This window comes from Neomonachus schauinslandi, chromosome 1 (genome assembly GCF_002201575.2).
Source record: "Neomonachus schauinslandi chromosome 1, ASM220157v2, whole genome shotgun sequence".
NCBI lineage: Eukaryota > Metazoa > Chordata > Mammalia > Carnivora > Phocidae > Neomonachus > Neomonachus schauinslandi.
The window spans coordinates 7873741-7897758 of record NC_058403.1 but is presented as its reverse complement, the minus strand read 5'-3'; the positions used below and the strand labels follow the sequence as shown (position 1 = coordinate 7897758).

At 38.4% G+C, this 24018-nt stretch overlaps 3 non-coding genes across 3 annotated transcripts; all 3 read right to left on the bottom strand.

Moving 5' to 3' along the window:
- Positions 1-1565: 1565 nt before the first annotated feature.
- TRNAE-CUC lies at positions 1566-1638 on the bottom strand. Its single transcript has one exon. It is a non-coding gene; the product is annotated as a tRNA-Glu (tRNA).
- Positions 1639-1670: 32 nt separating this feature from the next.
- Positions 1671-1855, bottom strand: LOC123323261. Its single transcript, XR_006539309.1, has one exon. It is a non-coding gene; the product is annotated as a U2 spliceosomal RNA (small nuclear RNA).
- Positions 1856-5047: 3192 nt separating this feature from the next.
- LOC123326955 lies at positions 5048-5155 on the bottom strand. The gene has a single exon (XR_006541425.1). It is a non-coding gene; the product is annotated as a U6 spliceosomal RNA (small nuclear RNA).
- Between the last annotated feature and the right edge of the window lie 18863 nt (positions 5156-24018).

Sequence of the window (24018 nt, the reverse complement as noted above, 5' to 3'; positions counted from 1 at the left end):
GCACTTCATAAACATGTGTCTAATTTCCTGTGCTGTCAGAAATATTGTTTAATCATACTGTTAAAAATAAAGACCTTCAGGGCCCACTGAACTAAATTCTCCAAACCACTAGATACTCTTTCCTCTTTGGGCCACTCAGCTGTGCAGCCGGAAATGGATCGTGGGGGGAGAGTGGCAGCTCTTCTGCAAATACCCCGGAATGTGGGCTATGTCAGAAAGTGTTTGGAGAATGCCTCCAAAGCTGAGAAAGTATTTCCAAAGCAATACACACAGAAAGATATTTGAACCAGAGGCTATGCACTCCAAAATAGATGCATGGAGCACATTCACAGAATATCACATTTTTATCACGTTTAGGAGCTGCAGTCCATTCCTGTGAATCCAAGAATTAAGGTAATTATAAAACAGGTGTGCCACAGACTGGTATGCTTGCAATAGATCATGTAGTTTTACATGGATCTTCCTATACAGTAAAATACATACAAAATTGTGATTAAGCTCACAAGCATATTATAAATCTTACCTGATCAATGACATTAGCAAGTTTCAGAAAAAACCTGCATTCAACAATTACATCCTATAAAAGACATGCAATGTTTTTTCACTGAAAAATAGGTATCATCAGTTGAAATCTGAGAACAGGAGTTGAGTGTTGAAGCAACATTCCGAAAACTATCCTCTTGTGTTCTCTGCCAGCTACCAGAATTGAAATGACCTGCAGGTTTCCTCTCCCCTGATGGCACAGAGACAGCAAAAAATTGTCTAGGTTTGGAGTTTCTAGTCATACAGAAGTTCCAATTATAACAATGCGAAAACATTTTAAATTAAGGCCTTAAAATAATCCACCCAATGGAATACTACTTGGCAATGAAAAGGAATGAACTACTGATCTACACAACAGCCTGGGATGGACCTCAGAAGCATTTCGCTAAGTGAAAGTAATCAGACACAACACTATATAGTGTATGCGTCTATTTATAGAAAATTTCTATAGATCAGTGGTAGATCAGTGGTTGCCTGGGGCTGCAGGTGGGATCAGGGAGTGACTGCCAACAGGTGAAGGGAGCCTTTTGGATGGGTGGAAGTGTTGGAAAATTGGATTCATTCATAATATATATGTAAATACAGAGATTCGCTAAAATGCATCTACTATATCCTCCCAATGGGTGAGTTTATGGTATGTGAATTTTTTCAAGCAAACTCTGTGCCCAACATGGGACTCCAACTCATGACCACGACCCCGAGATCAAGAGTCTCATGCACTACCAACTGAGCCAGCCAGGCACCCCTATGGTATGTAAGTTACATCTCAATAAAGCTGTTTTTAATTTATTGTTTTAATTATTATCATTTTAAAAGATTTATTTATTTATTTTAGAGAGAAAAAGAGAGAGCACGAGCAGGAGGGGCAGAGGGAGAGAGAGAGAGAATCTCAAGCAGACTCCACACTGAGCGCAGAGCCTGACGAGGTGCTTGATTTCATGACCCTGAGATCACTACCTGAGCCAAAACCAAGAGCAGACACTTAACCAGCCACCCTATTATTATTTATTAAGAAGGCTCCATGCCCAACATGGGGCTCGAACTCATGACTTTGAGATGGAGAGTCACATGCTCTACCAACTGGGCCAGCCAGGCACCCCAGCACCATTGCAAGTTTGAAGCCCCTGAGGGGTTGCCCTGTTCCTGGAGGCACTGCAATACCAGCTCAATGCATGGAGTGGATGGAGCAAGCTCTATTCCATCTCCCTGCTCCCCAAATCCATTTAATATATTGTCCTTGGATAAAGGACATATCAGATATTAAACTGATAAGAACAGATGCTAGATCTTAGCCAAAAGGCTAAGAATAAAGCTGTTTTTAAAAATAAGAAATGGGGGACGCCTGGGTGGCTCAGTCGGTTAAGTGTCTGCCTTCGGCTCAGGTCATGATCCCAGGGTCCTGGGATCAAGTCCCACATCGGGCTCCCTGCTCAGCAGGAAGTCTGCTTCTCCCTCTGACTCTTCCCTCTGCTCTTGCTCTCTCTCTCTCTCTCAAAAAAATAAAATAAAATAAAATCTTAAAAAAAATTAAAAAATAAAATAAGAAATGGTTTTTCAGGACCAGCCCAAGATGACTTTATACCCCCAGGTTGCCTCAACTGTAATCCCATGGTAGCTATTATACTTTCCACACGGGAGACTCTCTCCCAATCAGGGCGCTTTGACATACAAATCTAGATACCGTTATATCAAACCAGGCTTGGTGACATTTAAAAATTAGAATTTACAGTTTCTATGTAAACATAATTATTATTTTGTTAGCCAACTCACAGTACCAATGCCATGGTCAAGACTGTGAATACATTATTGAATCGAGGGAAGCAAACAAACCACTTCCCTAATCTGGGGCGATGGTGGCATGACTGGGAGCCCAGGAGAGCTTCGTGAGCTTTTCTTGAACCAGGCAGCTGTTAGGGCAGCTCCTAGGGCAGGAGGAGAGGTATTCAGGGTGTAGACTTAAATGTCTCCACTAACAACTGTGGTATGCTGCCTACACACATCTCCATCACCACAGAAATGTAGGGAAATTATATTAGGAAAATTCATCTTGTTTAAAGGCACAGGAATGAATGGAATATTCTGGGGTCAATTTGCCTAATGTTTCTGCTCAGAGCAAGTGGTCCTCAAACTTGGGTGTGTATCAAAATCTCCTGACTTGTGAAAAAGGCAGATTCCCAGGCCAGGCCCCAAGGCTGCGAAACTGAACGTCTAGGAACAAGAGCTAGAGTCTGAATCTTGAAGGAGGCTTTGAAGTGATTTGTGCTGATAGTCCTCAAAACACAGATGGAGAAACACTGAATAAAGAAGGAGAGAGAGGGAAGGAAAGCGAGCAAGAAAGTAGTATAAAAAAGGAATGAAAGGAGGGAGGGAGGAAGCAAGGAAGGAAGGAAAAAGAGAAAGAATAAGGAGTAAGGAATAAGGAGGGCCCAGCGAAGAAGATGAAGATGAACATACCTAGTCAGGCCTTGCCTTAAGCACCTCGGCTGAATTTAGTCTTTGATTCTTTCTAGACCTCTAACTTTGTCTCATCTCTACATCTCATACTGTGCCTTTGTCTTTACCTGCCTCTTAGCCTTGCTTTCAGATCCCGTGGTGGACAGGGGACCTAGTTTTAAAAGGTTTTCTCTTGCGACCCCCCAGCCATGGAACAAGACCCAGCTGGAGGCAGACTAACCCTAGCTTGCTCACTGGCCTGTAGGGTGGTTCTCACTTTGGGATTACTGGAGAAAAAACTTGCTGGGGAGTCTGTGTTCTAAAACCTTCAGGGAGAGAAGCACAGAGTTGGCTGAATTTGATAACCCAGCCCAGAACGGAACCCCTTCCCTAGTGAGGACACCTGTCCACTGTTGCATGGGGAGAGAGGAATGCCCCCCTGCCTGTGAGACCCTACACACAGTGATCCACCATTGACTACTTAGTTCCAGAGATGCTTCTGCTCTCTGTCTTCCTTGGCAACAACAAAGCCCGTGAGCAATGGCCCTTAGCTTTCTCTGGAAGATTCTGACTCCTCACCAGACCACATGGGTAAACTTTGACAGCCATATTTGTGACATGTGACCCACCCCCTCAGTCACTGCTGACTGGACCAAGAGTGGACACTTAACCCAAACTGGCCCAATCAGAGCCCCTTTTTCTGGAAACTTGCAATTATAACTAAGATATTCCCATCCCAGTGTTGGCTGGTTTCTTATACAGAGAAGTAGAGAAAATTCAGGGGCTTGAGCATAGCTTTTTCCCACACATGAGGAATGAAATATAGGTGAGAGAGAGGAGAGGTGTATGATGGAGAGGGTCCCCCTGGGGTGACTCCATCCCATTGCCCAGTTCAGATCACTTCTGAGCCCCTGCTGACCTCCTGCACTTTGGTTCCATCAGATGCTCCAGTATCACTGAAATAAGGGTCCTTTTACGGTTTATTCCAGCTCTGACCTGCAGTCAGAGCCCTCACTAATCCAGGTATCATCCAGGTACGATCACATTTCCCTTTGCCTATCTCTATCCTTGTTTTAACTCGAATCCCTTCCTTCTATAGACAGGAAGGCAGACCATTTTGTCCTCCTTATGGTACAAAATGAGAGCTTTCCTCAAAAACTGATTTGGTGTGAATCACTGACTATAATATAATCTGTTGACTATGTTTGAATTTATAAAATTATTATTCATTATTAGGTGCAAAATGGAACTATGGATTTGTTTTCTTTAAAAAAGAATCATTGGAGTGCCTGGCTGGCTTAGTTGGAGCATACAACTCTTGATCTCGGGGTTGTGGGCTCACAGCCCACATTGGGGGTAGAGATTACTTAAAAATAAAATCTTTAAAAAATAAAATAAAATAAAAAGTGAAAAAGAATCCTTGTCAGCGTGCCTGGCTGGCTCAGTCGGAAGAGCATGCAACTCTTGATCTTGGAGTCATGAGTTAGAGCCTCACATTGGGAATAGAGATTACTAAATAAATAAATTGAATAAATAAAACAAAAGAATCAGAATCCTTGTCTTTTAGAGTTCCACTGAAATATTTATGCCTGAAATTATATGACGTCAGGATTTGCTTCTAAACAATACTGGAGGGCAGGAAGTAGGTGAGGGCATAGATAAAACAAGGCTCACCTTGAGCTGATAATTGTTGCATATGGGTGACTTGGGTTCATCATACTAGTCTGTCTACTTTTGCATATATTTAAATTTTTCCATAATAAGAAACTCTAAAAATAAGGATGGAAATTTTTTCAGGGGAATACCTCTGAAATAACATGAAACTATCAACATTCAAAAGTAAGAAGAAGCTTCTTAAATTAGCAATCTAAAAGTAAGACTCTGAAGTCAGTCACCCATAGCAGGAGGGGGTCTCATGCAGCAGTAGCTAGTATGTGAATAAAAACATGCCATGTGCTTATGACCCCATTCCCTTGAATGAAAATAGCATCTTGTTCAACTCATCTCTGATGATACCATCCAAAATAAAATAGTCTAAGAGCTATAGATTTCTTTTAAATTTAAACAAACTATATTTAAGTATATACTTAGGAGTTTTGCATGTCCTCCTTGCACAGAGACCATGCTAATCTTCTCTGGATCGTTCCAATTTTAGTCTATGTGCTGCCAAAACGAGCACAATATACTTAGTAGTTTTTATTTTATTAAAAATTATTTGGTGAATTTAAGAGTAAGAAACATCGCTCAAAGTAAAACATTTTCCAAATAGGTTGAAAACATGTGTCAGAAAATAAAGCATGTTGAGAATTCTCCACCGTCTCCATAAAGCTCACTGTGTCTGTGCATACCTTCTTATTTCGAGGAGTGAGTAGGAGGGAGGAGGAGGGAGAATGCTTGTTGAGTATTCAAGAGAGGCTGATGATTCTTTATATATTCATTATGGTTAAGAGTGTCTTTTCGGGGGGTGTGGATCCGAGGAGAAATATTTAGTTTTTCCTTTTAAGTGTGTTGTCCATTTCACCCCCATGCCAACCCATTTTCAAGGGAACCAAAGTATATTCTCTGTCAGAGGACCCAAGGGGACCAACCGCTCCTTGCATTACCCATTGCTGTCTTGATTTTATGATTACTCTCACACTGTGGACACATTTGGGGGCCCACTTCTGAGACCAGAAGTCCCCAGCTTCCTTTTTAGCCTCGGAATGTCCCTTCCTTTATCATTGGTGGTGTCTCTTTGCTCCATCAGTCCCACTTGCTCCTTTTTTCCATCCACAGCTTCCCAGATCGAGGGTGTTGCTTACTTTGATTGGACTTTTGCAACACTACACTCCTGATGGGTCTTTCCATGGTAGGCTTTTGCTCTGATAACACATGTGTACTCAAAACAATGCATTCTGTGGTCTAAGTTGTGGCTTTGTTGGTTGCAAAGACTAAAGACTCACTCTCTACCTCATGGAAACAAGAAGTCATTGTAAGGACATTTTTTTCATAAAAATGCATCAAGACTAAAAAACAAAACCATTTCTCCTTTCAAGAACTTAACGACCCCCTTCATTACATCTTCAGGTGTTCATGAATTAAATGAAACTAAAGCTTTAGAATTACAAGGATGGCATTTAAAAATCTTTTTGTTAATATGAAATATTCACACCACAAAAAAATAAGGCAAATAATATAGCTGAATCAATAAACCAATCAATAGCTGGCATCATTTGTCCACAGTGAAATATTTTTTTTATAGACAAGATAATATAAATTAGAAGTAAAACCTAGATCAGGACTCCCATCATTTCTCATCCTCAAGCCAAGCTAAATTTTAGTTAAATTGTGAATTTCAGACCTTAAAATAATGTTTTAAAGAAATTTAGATATGTAAAATATCTAGAGTAAGAAACATCGCTCAAAGTAAAACATTTTCCAAATAGGTTGAAAACGTGTCAGAAAATAAAGCATGTTAAATAAAAATAAGCATATTAAATAAAAATTTAAATATTTAATAAAGAAATTTAAATATTTTAAAGAAAAATAGGAAGGCTTTTCAACCAAAATTTCTTCTATGGGTTGTATTTCTGTAGATGTTACTGGCTTGAGACAAAGTTTAATATTGTTATACATAATTTAATTGTTTAAGACTAACACAGTAAAATTGCTTAAGGTCAGACATAAAAATTTTGTGTCACCTATTTAGTATGTTTGGACAATAACTTCAGATATTAAATAAATGGCTTTTGAATATTTTGGTCTAGAACCCTCAAAAAGAAATACATTTTATAAATCTATGCAGTAAACACTGAAGTGAAAGTTATACAAGACAATATTTAACTTTTTACCTAAATATTCTGACATTTTTCTATTACACTCTGTCTTTTGTTTAAGGTTTTGTTATAAACCACACAGCTGACTTCATAAACCACTTAAACAAAATGATGTGCAATTTGGAAAAAATTGCTTTATTAACAAATAATGACATAGAAATTTTAGTGATAACAAACACCCACGTAGCCACTGCATGCTTTGAAAAATTCTAACGTTTTGCCATATCTGCTTTAGATTATTTTTTAAATTAAAATATTGTAGCTAGATTTAAAGGCTTCCGGGTACCCCTCCCTAGTCTAGTATATCCGCCTCCTTCCCAGAGGCAAGGACTATTCTGCATTTGGTGATTGTTGTCCCCATACATGTTTTTATATAATTACTACAATGTATGGATCCATATATAACAATACTGCATATAAAAATACATTGCAATATATAACGTTGGTTTTCATGTTCATGAGTTTAGAACAAACGTTATCATAGTATCCTACAACTTATTTTCTTCCTAATTTTATGTTTTTAAGATTTACCCATACTGGTATAATGCTCTAGTCCATTCAGCTTAACCGCTATGGTATTCCACTGTCTGAGTGGTCCCTGCTTTACTATCCATTCTCCTGTTAATGGGTCTTCAAGTTGCTGACAATATATTATTATTAAAAATAATGTTGCAAAAATATTTTTGTACATGTCTCATTCTGTACCTATCTAAAATTTTCCTGGGATATACACACATTAGTGGAATGGCTGGATCATAAGCTTTACCATATATTCCTATAAGTTGCTCTGTAAAGCGACTGACACTCCTTCTAGATACCGTGTATGAGAGCTGCCACTCTGCTACATTTTCAACAATCTCACAGAAGGTTTCCTCTGATCTGGTCATCAGCTGTGCCTTCAATAGGACCATTCCAATTTCTATCAGGCCCAACTGCTTCTGGACGGTGTGGTTTGTGATTCTATCATTGGACTCCACGTTCCTGGGTCCACACTGTACCTCCTTTGCTGTAAAGTAGGTTCCTGACTGGATCCATTGTATTCCCAGATAGTGGTGCAGGCTGGGGCTTGTCAGCAGAAAGTGTGAACCCATCATATTCAGGATAAAATCTGTGCTGTGAGGAGGAATCATGCAGGTGGACAGGACCCAGTGCAGACAACTTGCCCTAGAAGATTGGCTGCTCTTATGGAGGAATTGGCCTCTGTTGCTGGCGGTTGGACATTTAGAAGTCGAAATAGCTAGATTGGACTCACATAGACTCCGTATGTGCAAGGGGCACTCTTATTCAGATTCCATTGCTATGGATTGAATGTATCCTCAACATTCATACGTTGAAGACTAGTCCCCAGTATAATGATATTTGGAGGTGGGGACTTTGACAGGTAATTAGGTGATAAGGTTGGAGCCCTTATGATGGGATTAGTGCCCTCAAAAGACAAGACACGTGAGGGCTTTCTCTCTCTCTTTCTCTACCCTGTGAAGTTCTGACAAGAAGATGGCCTTCAGCAGACACTGGATACACAAGTGCCTTGATCCTGGACTTCTAGCTTCCAGAACTGTGAGAAGTAAATTTTTGTTATTTAAGCTACTCAGCCTATGGTAATTTGTTATAGCAGTTGAAACTAACTAAGACACTCATCACACCTGTTGGAATGACCAGTGACAAAGGCTCTGTAATATCAACAAGCTGAGTAATTTTGTTGGACTTGGTTGTTTAGTGTCTCCTCTGTGGTGGACAATTTCTTCTTTCTTTTTTTTCCCCTCACAGCATTATTGAGGCATAACTGGTTGGACAATAAACTCTAAATATTTAAAGTATAAAATTTTATTTGTTTTAACCTAAGTATATATCCATCGAAACCATTACCACAATCAAGATAATGAACTATGCATCACTCCTAAAAATTCCCTTGTGCTCTTTTTAATCCCTTCCTCCCACCCACCTAAAACATTCTGAGAGACACTTGTCAGAATATGATTGTTGAAGTACAATATGACTCAAATAAACAGTTCAGAGAAACCACCTGCTTTTGCATACTCCTGTCCCATACATGTGAGGATCACCATAAGGCACACAGAATTACCAGAGGTATATTTTCTTAGTTAAAAATTTTATTTTTAGGGCACCTGGGTGGCTCAGTTGGTTAAGTAACTGCCTTTGGCTCAGGTCATGGTCCCGGAGTCCTGGGATCGAGTCCCACATCGGGCTCCCGGCTCGGCGGGGAGCCTGCTTCTCCCTCTGACCCTCTCCCCTCTCATGCTGTTTCTCTCTCTCTCTCTCTCAAATAAATAAATAAATAAAATCTTAAAAAAATTTATTTTTAGGGGCGCCTGGGTGGCTCAGTTGGTTAAGCGACTGCCTTCGGCTCAGGTCATGATCCTGGAGTCCCGGGATCGAGTCCCGCATCGGGCTCCCTGCTCAGCAGGGAGTCTGCTTCTCCCTCTGACCCTCCTCCCTCTCATGCTCTCTGTCTCTCATTCTCTCTCTCTCAAATAAATAAATAAAATCTTTAAAAAAATTTATTTTTATAACTCATATACCATAAAATTCATCCTTTTAAAGTAAAAATAAAATAAATAAAATGAAGTTCAGAGTACATTCACAAAGTTGTGCAACTATTGCAACGATCTAATTCCAGAACATTTTCATCATCCCCAAAGAAAAACTTGATACCCATTAGCAAGTTCCCAATCTCCTCTCCTTCCAACTTCTGGCAGTCACAAATCTGTTTTCTGTCTCTCTGGATTGGCCTATTCTGAACATTTCATATAAATGGAATCATACAATATGTGGTTTTTCTCATTTATCATGTTTTCAAGATTCATCCATGTTGTAGCTTGTATCAGTATTTTATTCCTTTTTATGGCTGAATAATATTCCATTGTATGGATATATCACCTTCTCTTTTTTCATCCATCACTTGATGGACATTTAGATTGTTTTCACCTTTCAGCTATTATGAATAGTGCTTTTGTGAACATTCATGTGCAAGTTTCTGTGTGGACATATAGTTTTCATTTCTGCTGGGCATATACCTAGGAAGGGAATTGGTAGGTCATATGGTAACTCTTTGTTGCTAGGTCACATGATAACTCTATGTTGAACTTTTTGAATTATTGCCAGACTGTTTTCCAAACCACCTGCCGCATTTTACATTCCCCCATGGGTAAATTATGAGGGTTCTAATTTCTTTACATCCTTGCTAACACTTGTTATTACCTGCCTTTTTTTATTATAAACATCCTAATGATGTGAAATGGTATCTCATTGTGGCTTTGATTTGCATTTGCCTAATGAATAGTGATGTCATGCCTCTTTTCCTGTGCTTATCAGTCATTTGCACATCTTTAGAGAAATGTCTATTCAAGTCCTTTTCCCATTTTAAAAAATTGGGTTATTTATCTTATTATTAAGTTTTAAGAGTTCTTTACATATTCTATGTATAAGTCTCCTATTGGATATATGATTTGCAAGTATTTTTTCCCATTCTGAATTGTCTTTTGAATTTCTTAATAATGTTCTTGGAAGTACAAATGCTTTTTATTTTGATGAAGTGCAATTTCTCCTTTTGTTGTTTGTGTTTTTGGTATTATATCTAAGAATTCATTGCCAAATCTAAGGTCATGAAGATTTACTCCTGTTTTCTTCTAGATGTTTATAATTTAGCTTGTACAGTCAGGTCTTTGATCCATTTTGAGTTAATTTTTATGTATGGTGTGAGTCAGGGCTCTAACGTCATTCTTTTCTATGTGGCTGTCTAGAGTCCCTGCGCCGTTTGTTGAAAAGACTATTCTTTCCTCATTAAATTGACTTTGCACTCTTGTTACAACTGACCACATGTGTTTGGGGTTATTTCTAAGCCCACTATAGACTGCTTCATCTAACAATAGCAGGATACACATTCTTCTCAAACTCACATGGAACATTCACTAAAATAGACCATGTATTGGGCCATAAAACAGACCTCAGCCAATTTAAAAGAATAGAAATCATACAAAAGGTCCTCTCAAGCCACAATGGAATTAAACTAGAAATCAATAAAAAACAACAACAACACATTTCTAAATAACACATGGGTTAAAGAGGAAGTCCCAAGAGAAATTTTAAAATATTTTAAACAAAATAAAAATGGAAATGCAACTTATCAAAATTTGGGGGATGCAAGGACATTTATAGTATGAACTCTATATATTAGAAATAAAGAAAAATCTAAAATCTGTAATCTAAGCTTCCACCCTAAAGGAAGCAGAAAAGAAATAATAAAAATAGACCAGAATTCAATGCAATTGAAAACAAGTAAACAATAGAATCCACAGTACCAAAAGCTGATTCTTTGAAAAGATTAATAAAATGATCAACCTCTAGCCAAGCCAACCAAGAAAAAAAGAGAGAAGACACACATTACTAATATTAGAAATGTAAGAGAAAAGTTTCCAGTTCTGCATATAAGAAGTTTGGAAGTCACCACTCCATCCTAATAAGTAAAAAGCTGAACAGACTAAAAAATCAACAACTCTTTTTGGATCCATAATAAAGGGGACAACACAGGGCAAATTGCTGCTCTAAGGTTGGAGACAGACAGGTGAATACAAGTAGTCACAGCTTGTGAGTGAGTGGAGACTCTCTGAAATGCATCTCTTGAAAAGAAGATCATGAAAGATAGAATAAAAGATGTGAGGTGGGTCTCTAGGAAAAGGTGAGGCTCAAGAAACATGGACAAAGGCAGGAGGAGACCAAGAAGGCTATCTACAAAGGTGGAGGGTACTTTGTGGGGGGAACAAGTACATTTCAGTGGGCACTTGCACCACCTCTGGCTAATTAAACAGCTTATTGGTAGGAAGAGAGTGTCAAACGCAGAGGAAACAAACACTGCAGTGTGAACCACTATCAATTTGTGCCAAAGTTTTCACCCATTAGTAAAAAAATGAGAAAAATCAGTGCGCCAAAGTGAAATTATCATAAAGGACAATTAAAAGGATAGTCTTTTATTGTGAAAAGTTTTGAAGTTAAAAATGTCTTTTTTTAGGGACACCTGGGTGGCTCAGTCGTTAAGCATCTACCTTCAGCTCAGGTCATGATCCCAGGGTCCTGGGATAGAGCCCCGCATTGGGCTCCCTGCTCAGTGGGGGGCCTGCTTCTCCCTCTCCCACTCCCTCTGCTTGTATTCCCACTCTCACTGTCTCTCTCTCTGTCAAATAAATAAATAAAATCTATTTTAAAATGTCTTTTTTTTTAATCATACATAAAAATAAACACAAAATGGATTAAAGACCTAAGGTGAGACCTGAAACCATAAAAATCCTAGAGGACAGGACAGGCAGAAATGTCTCTGACACTGGCCATAGCAACATTTTTCTAAATGTGTCTCTCGAGACAAAGGAAATAAAAGCAAGAATAAGCTATTGAGATTTCATTAAAATAATAAGCTTCAGCACAGAGAAGGAAACAATCAACAGAACTAAAAGGCAACTTACTGAATGGGAGAAGATATCTGCAAATGACATATCTGATAAAGGGTTAGTATCCAAAATATATAAGGAACTTATAAAACTCAACGCCAAAAAACCCACAAAAATCCAGTCAAGAAATGGGCAGAAGACGTGAACAGACATTTCTCTAAAGAAGACATACAAATGGCCAACAGACACTTGAAAAGATGCTCAACATCACTCATCATCAGGGAAATGCAAATCAAAACTACAATGAGATATCACCTTATACCTGTCAGAATTACTAAAATAAAAAACACAAGAAACAACAAGTGTTGGCAAGGATATGGAGAAAAAGGAACTTGTGCACCTTGGTGGGAATACAAACTGCTGTAGCTACTGTGGAAAACACTATGGAATTTCCTCAAAAAGCTGAAAATAGAGCTACCCTACAATCCAGCAATTGCACTTCTGGGTAAATAACCCCCAAAAGACAAAAACACTAATTCAAAGGGATTCATGCATCCCTGTGTTCATTGCAGCATTATTTACAATGGCCAAATTGTGGAAGCAGCCCAAATGTCCATCAGTAGATGAATGGATATGGAAAATGTGGTATATAGATATATAATGGAATATTACTCAGCTATAAAAAAGAATGAAATCTTGCCATTTGCAATGACATAGATGTAGCTAGTGAGTATAATGTTAAGTGAAGTAATCAGAGATACACAAAGACCACATGATTTCACTCATAAGTGGAATTTAAGAAACAAACAACAAAAATGAGCAAAGGAAAAAAAAAGAGAAGAGACAAATGAAGAAACAGACTCTTAACTACAGAGAACAAACTGCTGGTTACCAGAGGGGAGGTGGGTAGGGGGAGGGGTGAAATAGGTGATGGAGGTTAAGGAGTGCACTTGTCTGATGAGCGCTGCATAATGTATAAAATCATTGAATCACTGTATCGTACACCTGAAACTAATATAACTCTGTATGTTAACTATACTGGAATTAAAATTTAAAAGATATCTTTTTTTTAATGAAATCCTGAGATACAAGTGATTGTTATCACTTTTAAAATGTACCTGGGGTGCCCAGGTGGCTCAGTTGATTAAGCATCTGATTCCTGATCTCAGCTCAGGTTTTGATCTCAGGATTTTGAGTACAAGCCCCACATTAGGCTCCGTGCTGGGCGTGGAGCCTACTTAAAAAAAAAAAGTCATACCTAGCAAAGTAAAAATTAATAACCAAATACCAAACAATACAAACAATGTTTGGTCAGTATATTTTACTGGTCTATAAAGCAAAACAGTTTGGGAAATACTTGTCTAAACATTCCATGATCACATAGGGTTCCTTATAATTATAATAGTGTAAGATATTTCTTATCTGTTGCTTATATTTAATTTCAAAGCTGAATGAAGAGTAAATGAAAAACTGTAGATGAAAAATTTTAAAGTACCACCAAATATAATTCAGAGCTATTTTTACTCTTATGCCTGATGAATGTACTATGATAAAGTATTTCTGTGATAAAACCCGGTAATGATATATTACCCTTTTTATGTATTTCTGGATAATGTATACATTCTTTTTAGTGGATTACTGAAGCTTACTTTTGTCCTTTTCAAAGATTTTATTTATTTCTTTGTCAGAGAGAGAGAGAGCGTACGAATGCATGAACAGGGGAAGCGGAAGGCAGAGGGAGAAGCAGACCCCCTACCTAAAAATTGGGCTCCCCAAGGAGCCCAATGTGGGGCTCGATCCCAGGACCCGAGGATCATGACCTGAGCCTGAAGGCAGATGCTTAACCGACTGAGCCATCTAGGCGTCCCTCTTTTCTTTTTTTTAAAGTTTATTTATTTTTAAGTAATCTCTACACCCATGTGGGGCTTGAACTCATGACTCTGAGATCAAGAGTCACGTGCTCCACCGACTGAGCCAGCCAGTGGCCCCTGAAGGTCACTATTTTCATCTTGAACTTATCCACCCACTTCCAAGGGGTTTGAGTTAACAGAAGGTTCGTTGTCTCTTGATTACCCCTAGGAGGAAGGCAGAAAAACCAAAAATGTATCCACCTTCTCCACTCAAGACGGATTATTTTTTTCTACCTTCACAATGGAAAACATACCATTAAACTCACTTTATTAATAAAATGTGTCATCACAGTGAGACCTCCGTTTTGCCCTCACCAAATGCATCAGTGAGGGCCCTAGCAGAAAACAGAACCAGTAGTGTGTGTGTGTGTGTGTGTGTGTGTGTGTGTCTAGAGAGAGAGAGACAGAGAGAGGGAAAGACAGAGATCGGTGGATATCCAGGAATTGGCGTGTGTCATTGTGTGTTCCGGCTGGACAACTCTGAAGTCTGTAGGGCAGGCTGGCAACTTCAGTCCACAGGTGAAATTTCTTCTTACTTGAGAAAGCCTCTGTCCAGTATGTTTTTACGGCCTTGTAACTGATTGGAGAGGCCCGGCCAGATTATGGAGGATAATCTCCTTTACTGAAAGTCAGCTGTTCAATCAACATCACATCTTCAAAGTACCTCCACCTTCAACTGATATTATGCCACTTCACCTATAATGAAAGAACCTTATAGAAAGAAGCTTCCATTTCCCCCTCCTATCCTCTGTGCTCTTAGTGTCCTGCATTTTGCTTCTGCATATATTATTAACTCCACAATATGTTATTAGTTTTGTGCTAAACCATACATCCTTCACAGGAGTGATGTTGCTCCCCTGTCATGGGGTGATTAGATCAAAGTGCCTGAGAAGGTAACTTAGGAGGGTGGTAATGAAAAAGTTGGGCAGTCAGGTACTTTTTAATGAAAATTTAAATGTAGAGGAAAATCATATTTAATTCATACCCACATATTTACCATTTCCAGTGCTTTTTATTCCTTTGTGTAAATTCCAATTTCCATCTGGTATCCTTTTCCTTTAGTCTGAAATGCTTTCTTTTTTAAATATTTTCGTGTGGGGCGCCTGGGTGGCTCAGTTGGTTAAGCGACTGCCTTCGGCTCAAGTCATGATCCTGGAGTCCCTGGATCAAGTCCCGCATCGGGCTCCCTGCTTGGCAGGGAGTCTGCTTCTCCCTCTCCCGCTTCCCCCTCTTGTGCTCTCTCTCTCTCTCACTCTCTCTCTCAAATAAATAAATAAAAAAAATCTTTAAAAAAAAATACTTTCGTGTGGGTGTGTAGGTGACAAGTTTGGTCAGCTTTTATTTGCCTGAAAAAGTTTTCTTTCACCTTCATTTTTGATGTATATGTTTGCCAGATGTAGAATTCTACATTGACAGTTTTTTAAAAACACTTTAAAGGTGGGGGCGCCTGGGTGGCTCAGTCGTTAAGCGTCTGCCTTCGGCTCGGGTCATGATCCCAGGGTCCTGGGATCGAGCCCCGCATCGGGCTCCCTGCTCCGTGGGAAGCCTGCTTCTCCCTCTCCCACTCCCGCTGCTTGTGTTCCCTCTCTCGCTGTATCTCTCTCTGTCAAATAAATAAAATCTTTAAAAAACAACAACAACAACAACAACAAAAAACACTTTAAAGGTGTCTTCCCGGGCATCTGGATGGCTCAGTCAGTTAAGCCTCTGACTCTTGGTTTCATCTCAGGTCAGGATTTCAGGGTTGTGAGATTGAGCCCTGCATCAGGCTCTGCATTCGGCAAGGAGTCTGCTTGGGATTCTTTCCCTCTTCCTCTCCCTCCCCCTCTGCCCCTCCCCCTTCTGTCCCATGCTCTCCCTCCCCCCCAATAAACAAACAAACAAACAAACAAACAAACTCTTTAAAGCTGTCTTCCAGGTGCCTTCTGGTTTTTCTAGTTTCTGACAAGAAGTCCATTATAATATTACCTTCTGTCCTTTGTCTTTTCTCCCTCTGACTGCATTTCAGATATTCCCTCTATCATTTGTGTTTAGCAATTCGGTTTTGATGTATTTGGCTCAATGTGTGTGTGTGTGCTCATGTGTGAATTCTGTTTGGAGGTCAGTGAGTTTTTTGAATCTATGTGTTAATAGTTTTCAAATTGGAAAATTTTTCAGCCATTATTTTTTTCAAATGTATTTTTAGCCCACTACTTTCCTCTCTCTCAGGGTCTCCAATTAAATGTGTGTTAAACTGGTTTATATTTTATATTCCCTGCAGATCCTAAAACTTCACTGTTTCCCCAATCTTTTTCTCTATACACTTTATGCTAGATGGATTCTGTTTCTGTGTCCTCAAGTTTCCTGCTATTTTCTTCTACAGTGTCTAATTCTGCTTTAATCCAAGATAGTGAACATTTAATTTTGTATGTTGCATTTCCACCTCTAGGAGTTTCTTTTTTAAAATTTCTCACTTATTATATACTCTTTTCATTTAAATTCTTAAACTTAGTTATATTATCTGTTTTAATGTCTATTAGTTCCCTCATATCTGTCATTGCTGAGTCTCCAATGACTGATTTTGTTCCCAGTCTTAGGTCACATTTTTCTTGCATATCTTATTTTAAATTGAACGGTGGATATTGTGTGTATTACAGAGCGGCTGGATTGACTTACCTTTAAAGACTGTTTCAGCAGGCAGTTTACTTGAAGCTATCAGTTTGATACTCTCCAAGGCCTGTTCTTAAGCTTTGCTTGACCTGTGTAGATTAGGTTTCTCCCAGGACTAGTTCAGCCCCAATGCTACTCTTGAGCCTGCAGTGAATGTTGCTGATATTTCTAATCTGGATGGCCAGATGGAAGTGTCCTCCAGCTCTGTGTGGGCTCTGGGCATGGTTCAGATTACAATTCTAAGGCCACTCTTTGTGTAGTGGGGGGATCCAGTCTGGTGCTCAACAAAGACTGGACAAGGGGGGCACCTGGGTGGCTCAGCCGTTAAGCGTTTGTCTTCGGCTCAGGTCATGATCCCAGGTCCTGGGATCGAGCCCCGCATCGGGCTCCCTGCTCAGCGGGAAGCCTGCTTCTCCCTCTCCCACTCCCCCTGCTTGTGTTCCCTCTCTCACTGTGTCTCTCTCTGTCAAATAAATAAATAAAATCTTTAAAAAAAAGACTGGACAAGGCCCTCACACAAATCTCGAGAGTTCTTTCTCTATATAGCTCCTTCCTCTCCAGTGCCCTTCCCAATTACTTTAGCCTTCCTGAATTACAATCCCTGTTTCCTTCAACCCAGCAAGCCCATCATAACCTATTTTAACCCCCTCTTGGCACCATGGTTCATAACAAGCTTGTTTTCTTTCTTTCTTTTTTTTTTTAAGAGCTCACAGTCCAGTATGGTCTGTTGTGTGATATCTCACAGCATTTGGTTTATATATATTTTAAAGTTTTCTGGCCCTTTATGGTAGAGTGGGAAGACTAGACTGGTACCACTTACTACATCATGGCACAATGCAGAAGGTTCACAAGTTTTGATATACACTGTTTTTAAGCTCATGATTTAAATGATTCAGATTTTAAAAATTACAATATTTTCTAATCCTTTGTGATTTGTTGTTTTGGCTTATTAATTATTTAGAAGTGTGTTGCTTACTTTCCAACATATAGGGATGTTCTGGTTATCTTTTTGTTACTAATTTCTAGATAAATTTCACAAGGGGAGCAGGTGGCTGGCTCAGTCAGTAGAGAATATGACTCTTGATCTCAGAGTTGTGAGTTTGAGCCCATGTTGGGTATAGAGATTACTTAAAAAAATCTTAAAAAAAAAAAGAGATACATTTCATGAGGGCCAGAACACATTCTCTATATAATTATTATCTTCTGAAATTTCTTGAGATTTGCCTTATGGCTCAGCATATTACCACTTTTGGTAAAGATATCATGACTACTTCAGAAGGTGGGTATTTTGTACTTAACAGTCATATATATACAATGATCCACATAAGTTAATTACATCATTTTAATTGCATTGTTCAAATCTTCTCCATTGTTATTGATTTCTAATTTATGTCACATACTGTATTTTCCAAAGATAGCTCCAAAAATATCTTCCTTCTCACAGGATATTCTATAATGTGACCTGGCTAGTATTCCCATCAAGAGGTGAGATCTATCCTTCCCTTTGAATCCAGTGGGTCTAGGATGGATTTGACCAATAGAATATGGAAGAATTTTACTCTGTAGCTTCCAGGGGTGGTCCTAAATGGTGACTTCATTTCTGTCTTGTTTGCTGGCACACTATCCAGTGCTCTTCCCTTGCTTCAGCCTTCCTGAATTATAATCCCTGTTTCCTTCAACCCAGCAAGGCCATCATAACCTACCATAACCATAACCATAACAAAACCTCCATGGTTTTGCCTTTTCCAGAGCGTCATATATTTGGATCATAGCATAAATAGCCTTTTCAGATTGGATTTCTTTTCACTTAGTAATATGCATTTGGGGATCCTCCATGTCTCTTCGCGCTCAATAGCTCATTTATTTTAGCACTGAATAATTAATAATTAAAAACTGAATAATAATTAGCATAATATCCTCAAGGTTCTCCCTTGTCATAACATGTGTCAGAATGTACTTTCTTTTTAATTCTGTATGTATAAACCATTGTATTACATTGTATGTATATACTGTATTTTGTTTATCTATTCATCTATCAATGAACACTTGGATTGTTTCCATCTTTTGGCTATTGTGAATATGCTGCTGTGAACATGGGTGTGCAAATATCTCTCTTTGAGGCTGCTTTCAATTCTTTGGGGTATATACCCTGAAGTAGAATTGCTGGTTCATATGGTAATTCTATTTTTAGTTTTTTAAGGTACTGCCATACAGTTTTCCATAGTTGTAGCATCATTTTATATTCCTGATGACAGTGCCCAAGTGTTTCAATTTTCTGCATCTTCACTGTGATATTGTGATTTATATTTGGTCTTTGACCCCTTTTCAGGAATTTCCTAAGTGATTTCCTAAGGAATTTCCTTTTCTGCTCTGTAAAGGGGTCTTTTGTTATGTTAATGATGTGGCTTTTGGGTTCCACCTAAGAATGGGGGCTGGTTGCCAGTACAGCCAACTATGTGATTGGAAGGTTGGAACTTTCAGTTCCACTCCCTCCCTAGCTCCCTTCAGGAAGGGGAGAGGGCCTAGAGGTTGAACTGATTGATCACCAATGGCCAATGATTTAATTGATCATGCCTAATAATGAAGTCTCTGTTAAATATCAAAATGGACTGAGTTTGGAGAGCTTCTGGCTGGTGAACACTTGGAAATTTGGGGAGAATGGTATGCTTAGAGAGAGCATGAAAGCTCTGAGCCTTTTCCTGGTACTTTGCCCTATACATCTCTTCTATCTGGCTGTTCCTGAGTTATAACCTTTAATAATAAGCCGGTGATCTAGTAAGTAAAATGTTTCTCTGAGTCCTGTGAGCCACTCGAGCTAATTAATAGAACCCAAGGAGAGGGTCATTGGAACCTCTCAGCTATGGCCAATAGCTCAGAAGCACAGGTAACAACCTGGTCTTGTGATTGGCTTCTGAAGGAGGGGATGCTAGTCTTGTGGGACTGAACCCTTTACCTGTGGGATCTGATGCTATCTCCAGGTAGGTACTATTAGAATTGAGTTAATCGGTTGGTGGTTGTTTTGGAACCCCTCCCCACCCTGCCCCACATTGGAACTGGGCCCAGAACACTTTATTTGCCAATACTTGTTATTTTCTGCCTTTGTTTTTGGGGTTTTTTTGATAGTAGCCATCCTAATGAATGTGGAAACTTACTTTTTAATAATGAGTTTAACTCATTCACATTTAATATAGTCACTGATTCCTTATGTCTTATTTTATGTTTTTTATTTACATTGCTTTCTTTGCCCTATAACTTTTCTGTTTTTTATTGGATAGATTGAATTTTCTTTTTCTTAAATCTCCTCCTCCCATAGTTTGGAAAAATATACATACTATTCCTTTTCTTTTATTGACAGCCCTTAATTTTTAAATCATTATTAAAAATTTGTATTTACTGAATACTTACTATATTCTAGTCTCTGTGCAGGTCTTTTTATTTTGATTATCTCATTTAATCCTTACAACAATTTTATGAGGTTGGTTTTATTTTTTTTAAATAAAATTTTCATTTTAGAATAATTTTGGATTTACAGAAAAACGGCAAAGGCAGTACAGAGAGTTCCTGTATACTCAATATGGCACATCTGTCAAAACTAATGATCCAATATTGGTACATTTGTTAAATGAAGTTTATACTTTATTCATATTTCTTCAGCTTTTCTCAAATGTCCTTTATCTGTTCGTCAGTTGTCCTTAGAATCCTCTTGGCTGTGACTGATTCTCAGTTTCTCCTTGTTTTTGATGACCTTGACAATTTTTGGAGATGGCCCTTAATTTTAATAAAAGCTTTTAAACATGCTTTCTACAAACATTTAGAATGAGTCAGTGTAACTTTTTTGGGGGAACACGATAAGATCTTAAGCAACTCATGTTTTGTAGCAATAATCTGAAATTTTAGTTCCAGTTTATTACTAGAGTTCTTTTCACATTACTCTGTTTCGTCTTTTAAAAACTCTTTCTTAAACGTCTTAGCCTTAAGATTTAAGTATAAATTTTATTCGTTTATTTTTCTCACCATTTTCACAAACTTTGGATTTTATTCCCCTTCTTGGATTCCTTGTTTTTTTCCCCGGAAGGAAATTTTTTCAAGGAGGATGAATGGGTAGTAAACTTTCTGAGTCCTGTATGTCCATGCTTTTTTAATCTGTAAAATGGTGATAATATTACCTATCCCATAGAGTTTTGAAGATTAAATGAAGAAGAGTTTTAGGCTTTTAGTAGAGTGCCTGGCTCCTTAGAAGCAATCAGTAAATGTTAGCTCTTGTTACTCTTGCAATGAGCATTGATTATTTTGTAAATTAAAAGAGAAATACATACAAGCATAAGCAAATGAGAAAGAAAAGTAAAATAAAGAGATTTGATAGAGCAATAGAACAGGTAATTCAACCCGTAGTATTGACCTGATACATATGAAAAAGGTCTGAGCATTTTTGCCAAGCATTTTAACCTAGGTTATGCTGTCATCCATGGTCCAGAAAGCCATGTGGGTGTTGAAAGCCACACTGCCCATCTGTCTCTTCAGAGGTCACTAGAGTTTATCAGCTGTTGTGTACCCTTAGCATGAGTCAGGAGGGTTCTGGGGAAATGTCTTTCTAGTTACAGGGACTGACAATATAGTTCAAAGATTAATAAACACAAAATAACACTTGAGAAGCATATGTCATGTCAAATACAGAATGTGTCTCCTAGAGGGAGGAAAAAAGCATCAGAGTATTTTTTATACAGACCAAAATTTCTTCAATTGATTCTTTGTTATTCATGAGCAAGGAGAGAGAACAAATTGTTATGCCTGACACCAGATTTCAGGACTGGAATTTTGTAGTGTGATTCATGTAGCTATATTTAATACTTGCAGAGTCATAGAGTGACTCCTGTCGGAGCCCAGGGAAGCCTTCACCCAAAGGATCCCTTCTCTACCAGTGCTCAGCTTAGAGACCCTTAAAGGCTAATCTTTGTATGGCATATAAATTCATTGCACCCTTAAATGGTGGTCCTGTGATTGCATAAAGACCAATGCCGGCTAGGTCTTTCGTATTAACTTAAGAATGTGTTGCCCTTATAAAGATAAGGCGTTTACTGCTCTTGACCTTGTCAAGGTCTGTGACCAGTTTGGAATTTTTAATACCAGAGCCTCTGGTAGTTTCATGCACTAAGAGGGTGGAATCCTGGAACCCCAGGTACACAAAAAAAGGAAAAAGGAAAGTTGTATTTTTTAAAATGTGTGGGTTTATCATAATTAGGGTCGGATATTGTGTTTAAATCTTCTTGTAAAACACTTGTAAATGTTGATGTGTATAATATTTAAATAACAAAAGACATGGCTTCATCAATTTGTATTTTAAAAGCTTTCACAGGAAAGAGATAAAGGATAATGTGGCTAATAAAGGAAAAGCTGATAAAGTATTAAAAAGAACAGAACACTTCTGATGGCTTCACACTCCTGCTGGAAGCATGGGAAATAAGGGAACACAAAATAAAACGGCTGGATGGACTCAAAGGAAATAAGAATGGCATTTCCCCTGTACATTCCCCCAAATAGGAACTAAGAGGAAAAATAAAAATGCTCCAAATCACGATAGGGGAGCATTTAAGAATTCTAATATTGTAAATAGACATTCAGGCTGAGTCTTCCATGCAAAACTCAAACAGGAAATAAATCCTTAAGTATCAACTAAGAGACTAATAAAAGAGTAAGAATATTTTCAGAGGTTTGAAGTAAATCATTAAAAAAAAAAACAAACGTGGAAACACGATGATATTTTATCAGATGTCACATATGACAACAAATATACATACAGGCTTTTTTCCAAGATCAAATGAGATATACAGTACTTCGAGACTATAAAACATTATTAAAATGTGTAGCGATATTAGCATTATTGGGGAAAATAAAGCATCAGGACTCTCTCTTCTTCCTTCTCCCATTTCCATTCCTTACATTTACCTTAAAATGCAAGTGTTTATTTCTACCCAAAAAACCCAAGGGGCTGCCTAGTGTAAAATGGAACATGCAAAATCCGACTTCTCTTTCTTCTCTTATTGTTCAGTTGTGAAAAGATCTGTTTTCCTGGTAGTTATTTAAAAATTGTTATGGAAAATTTCAAACAGATAATGAAGAATCATAGCATGACCTCCCTAGACTCATTCCTCAGCTTCAATGCTCACTAGCTTTTGGCCTATCTTTTTCCACCTATAACCCCACCCAGGCCCCCAACTCAAATTATTTTGAAGCAAATGCCAGACCTCATCATTTCAGTTATCACTTCAGTTGGAATTACTTTTTTTAATTTTTTAAATGTAACTTATTTGTTTTCTTTTTTTTTTTAAGATTTTATTTATTTATTTGGCAGAGAGAGACACAGAGAGAGAGGGAACACAAGCAGGGGGAGTGGGAGAGGGAGAAGCAGGCTTCCCGTGGAGCAGGGAACCCGATGTGGGGCTCGATCCCAGGACCCTGGGATCATGACCTGAGCCGAAGGCAGACGCTTAACGACTGAGCCACCCAGTTGGAATTATTTTAAAAGATACATACTTTTCAAAAAGAACGTGAACCTCAGTATCATTATAACATCTTAAAAATAATTTTTAAATTTCACCAAAATCTAGTCGGTGCTCCATTCCCCTTATCATATACTTTTTAAACACGTTGTTTGAATCAGGATCCAAAAAAGGTCCATTCAATTGTGATTGATTATGTATCTCTTAAGATTTTTTAAATCTAGGGGCATTGCCTTGATACATCTCTCTCTCCTCAGTCCTCACCCTCTAGTAGGTCTGACCTAGAACCAGAAACCACGTAGTTGACTCAGCATTTTACCCTCTGCCTGAAAAAGTGCTATACGTCTGAGTTCCTTTCTCTTCTATTTTCTCCAGGCTTTCATGGCTCTGAGGATCTAGGAAAAATTTTAGGGTCTAGGAGTAAATGAGATGTCTGTTTTAAGGAGTCTTTCCAACATTACTGAAGATATTTACTTTTCCTCACTCTTTGCTAAAGACTGCACCGATCATTGGTAAAAGGAACATGAAAGACACTCCAGTAGAAATTTTTGTATACATTTAAAGTAAGTAGTATTGTTGGTAATGTTCTCATTCCAGAGTGTTTTAGACAGGGAGAACTTTGCACGGGGAAGTATAAGCAAAACTGAATCATGAGTAATCTATGTCATTACCTTCAGGGTATCCATAAGTTATACCAGGTAATTATTCATAGGCTCAGAAAACTCTGGGACAAGAGGCCATGGCTGTAAGCCAAGGAAGAAAACATCAGATA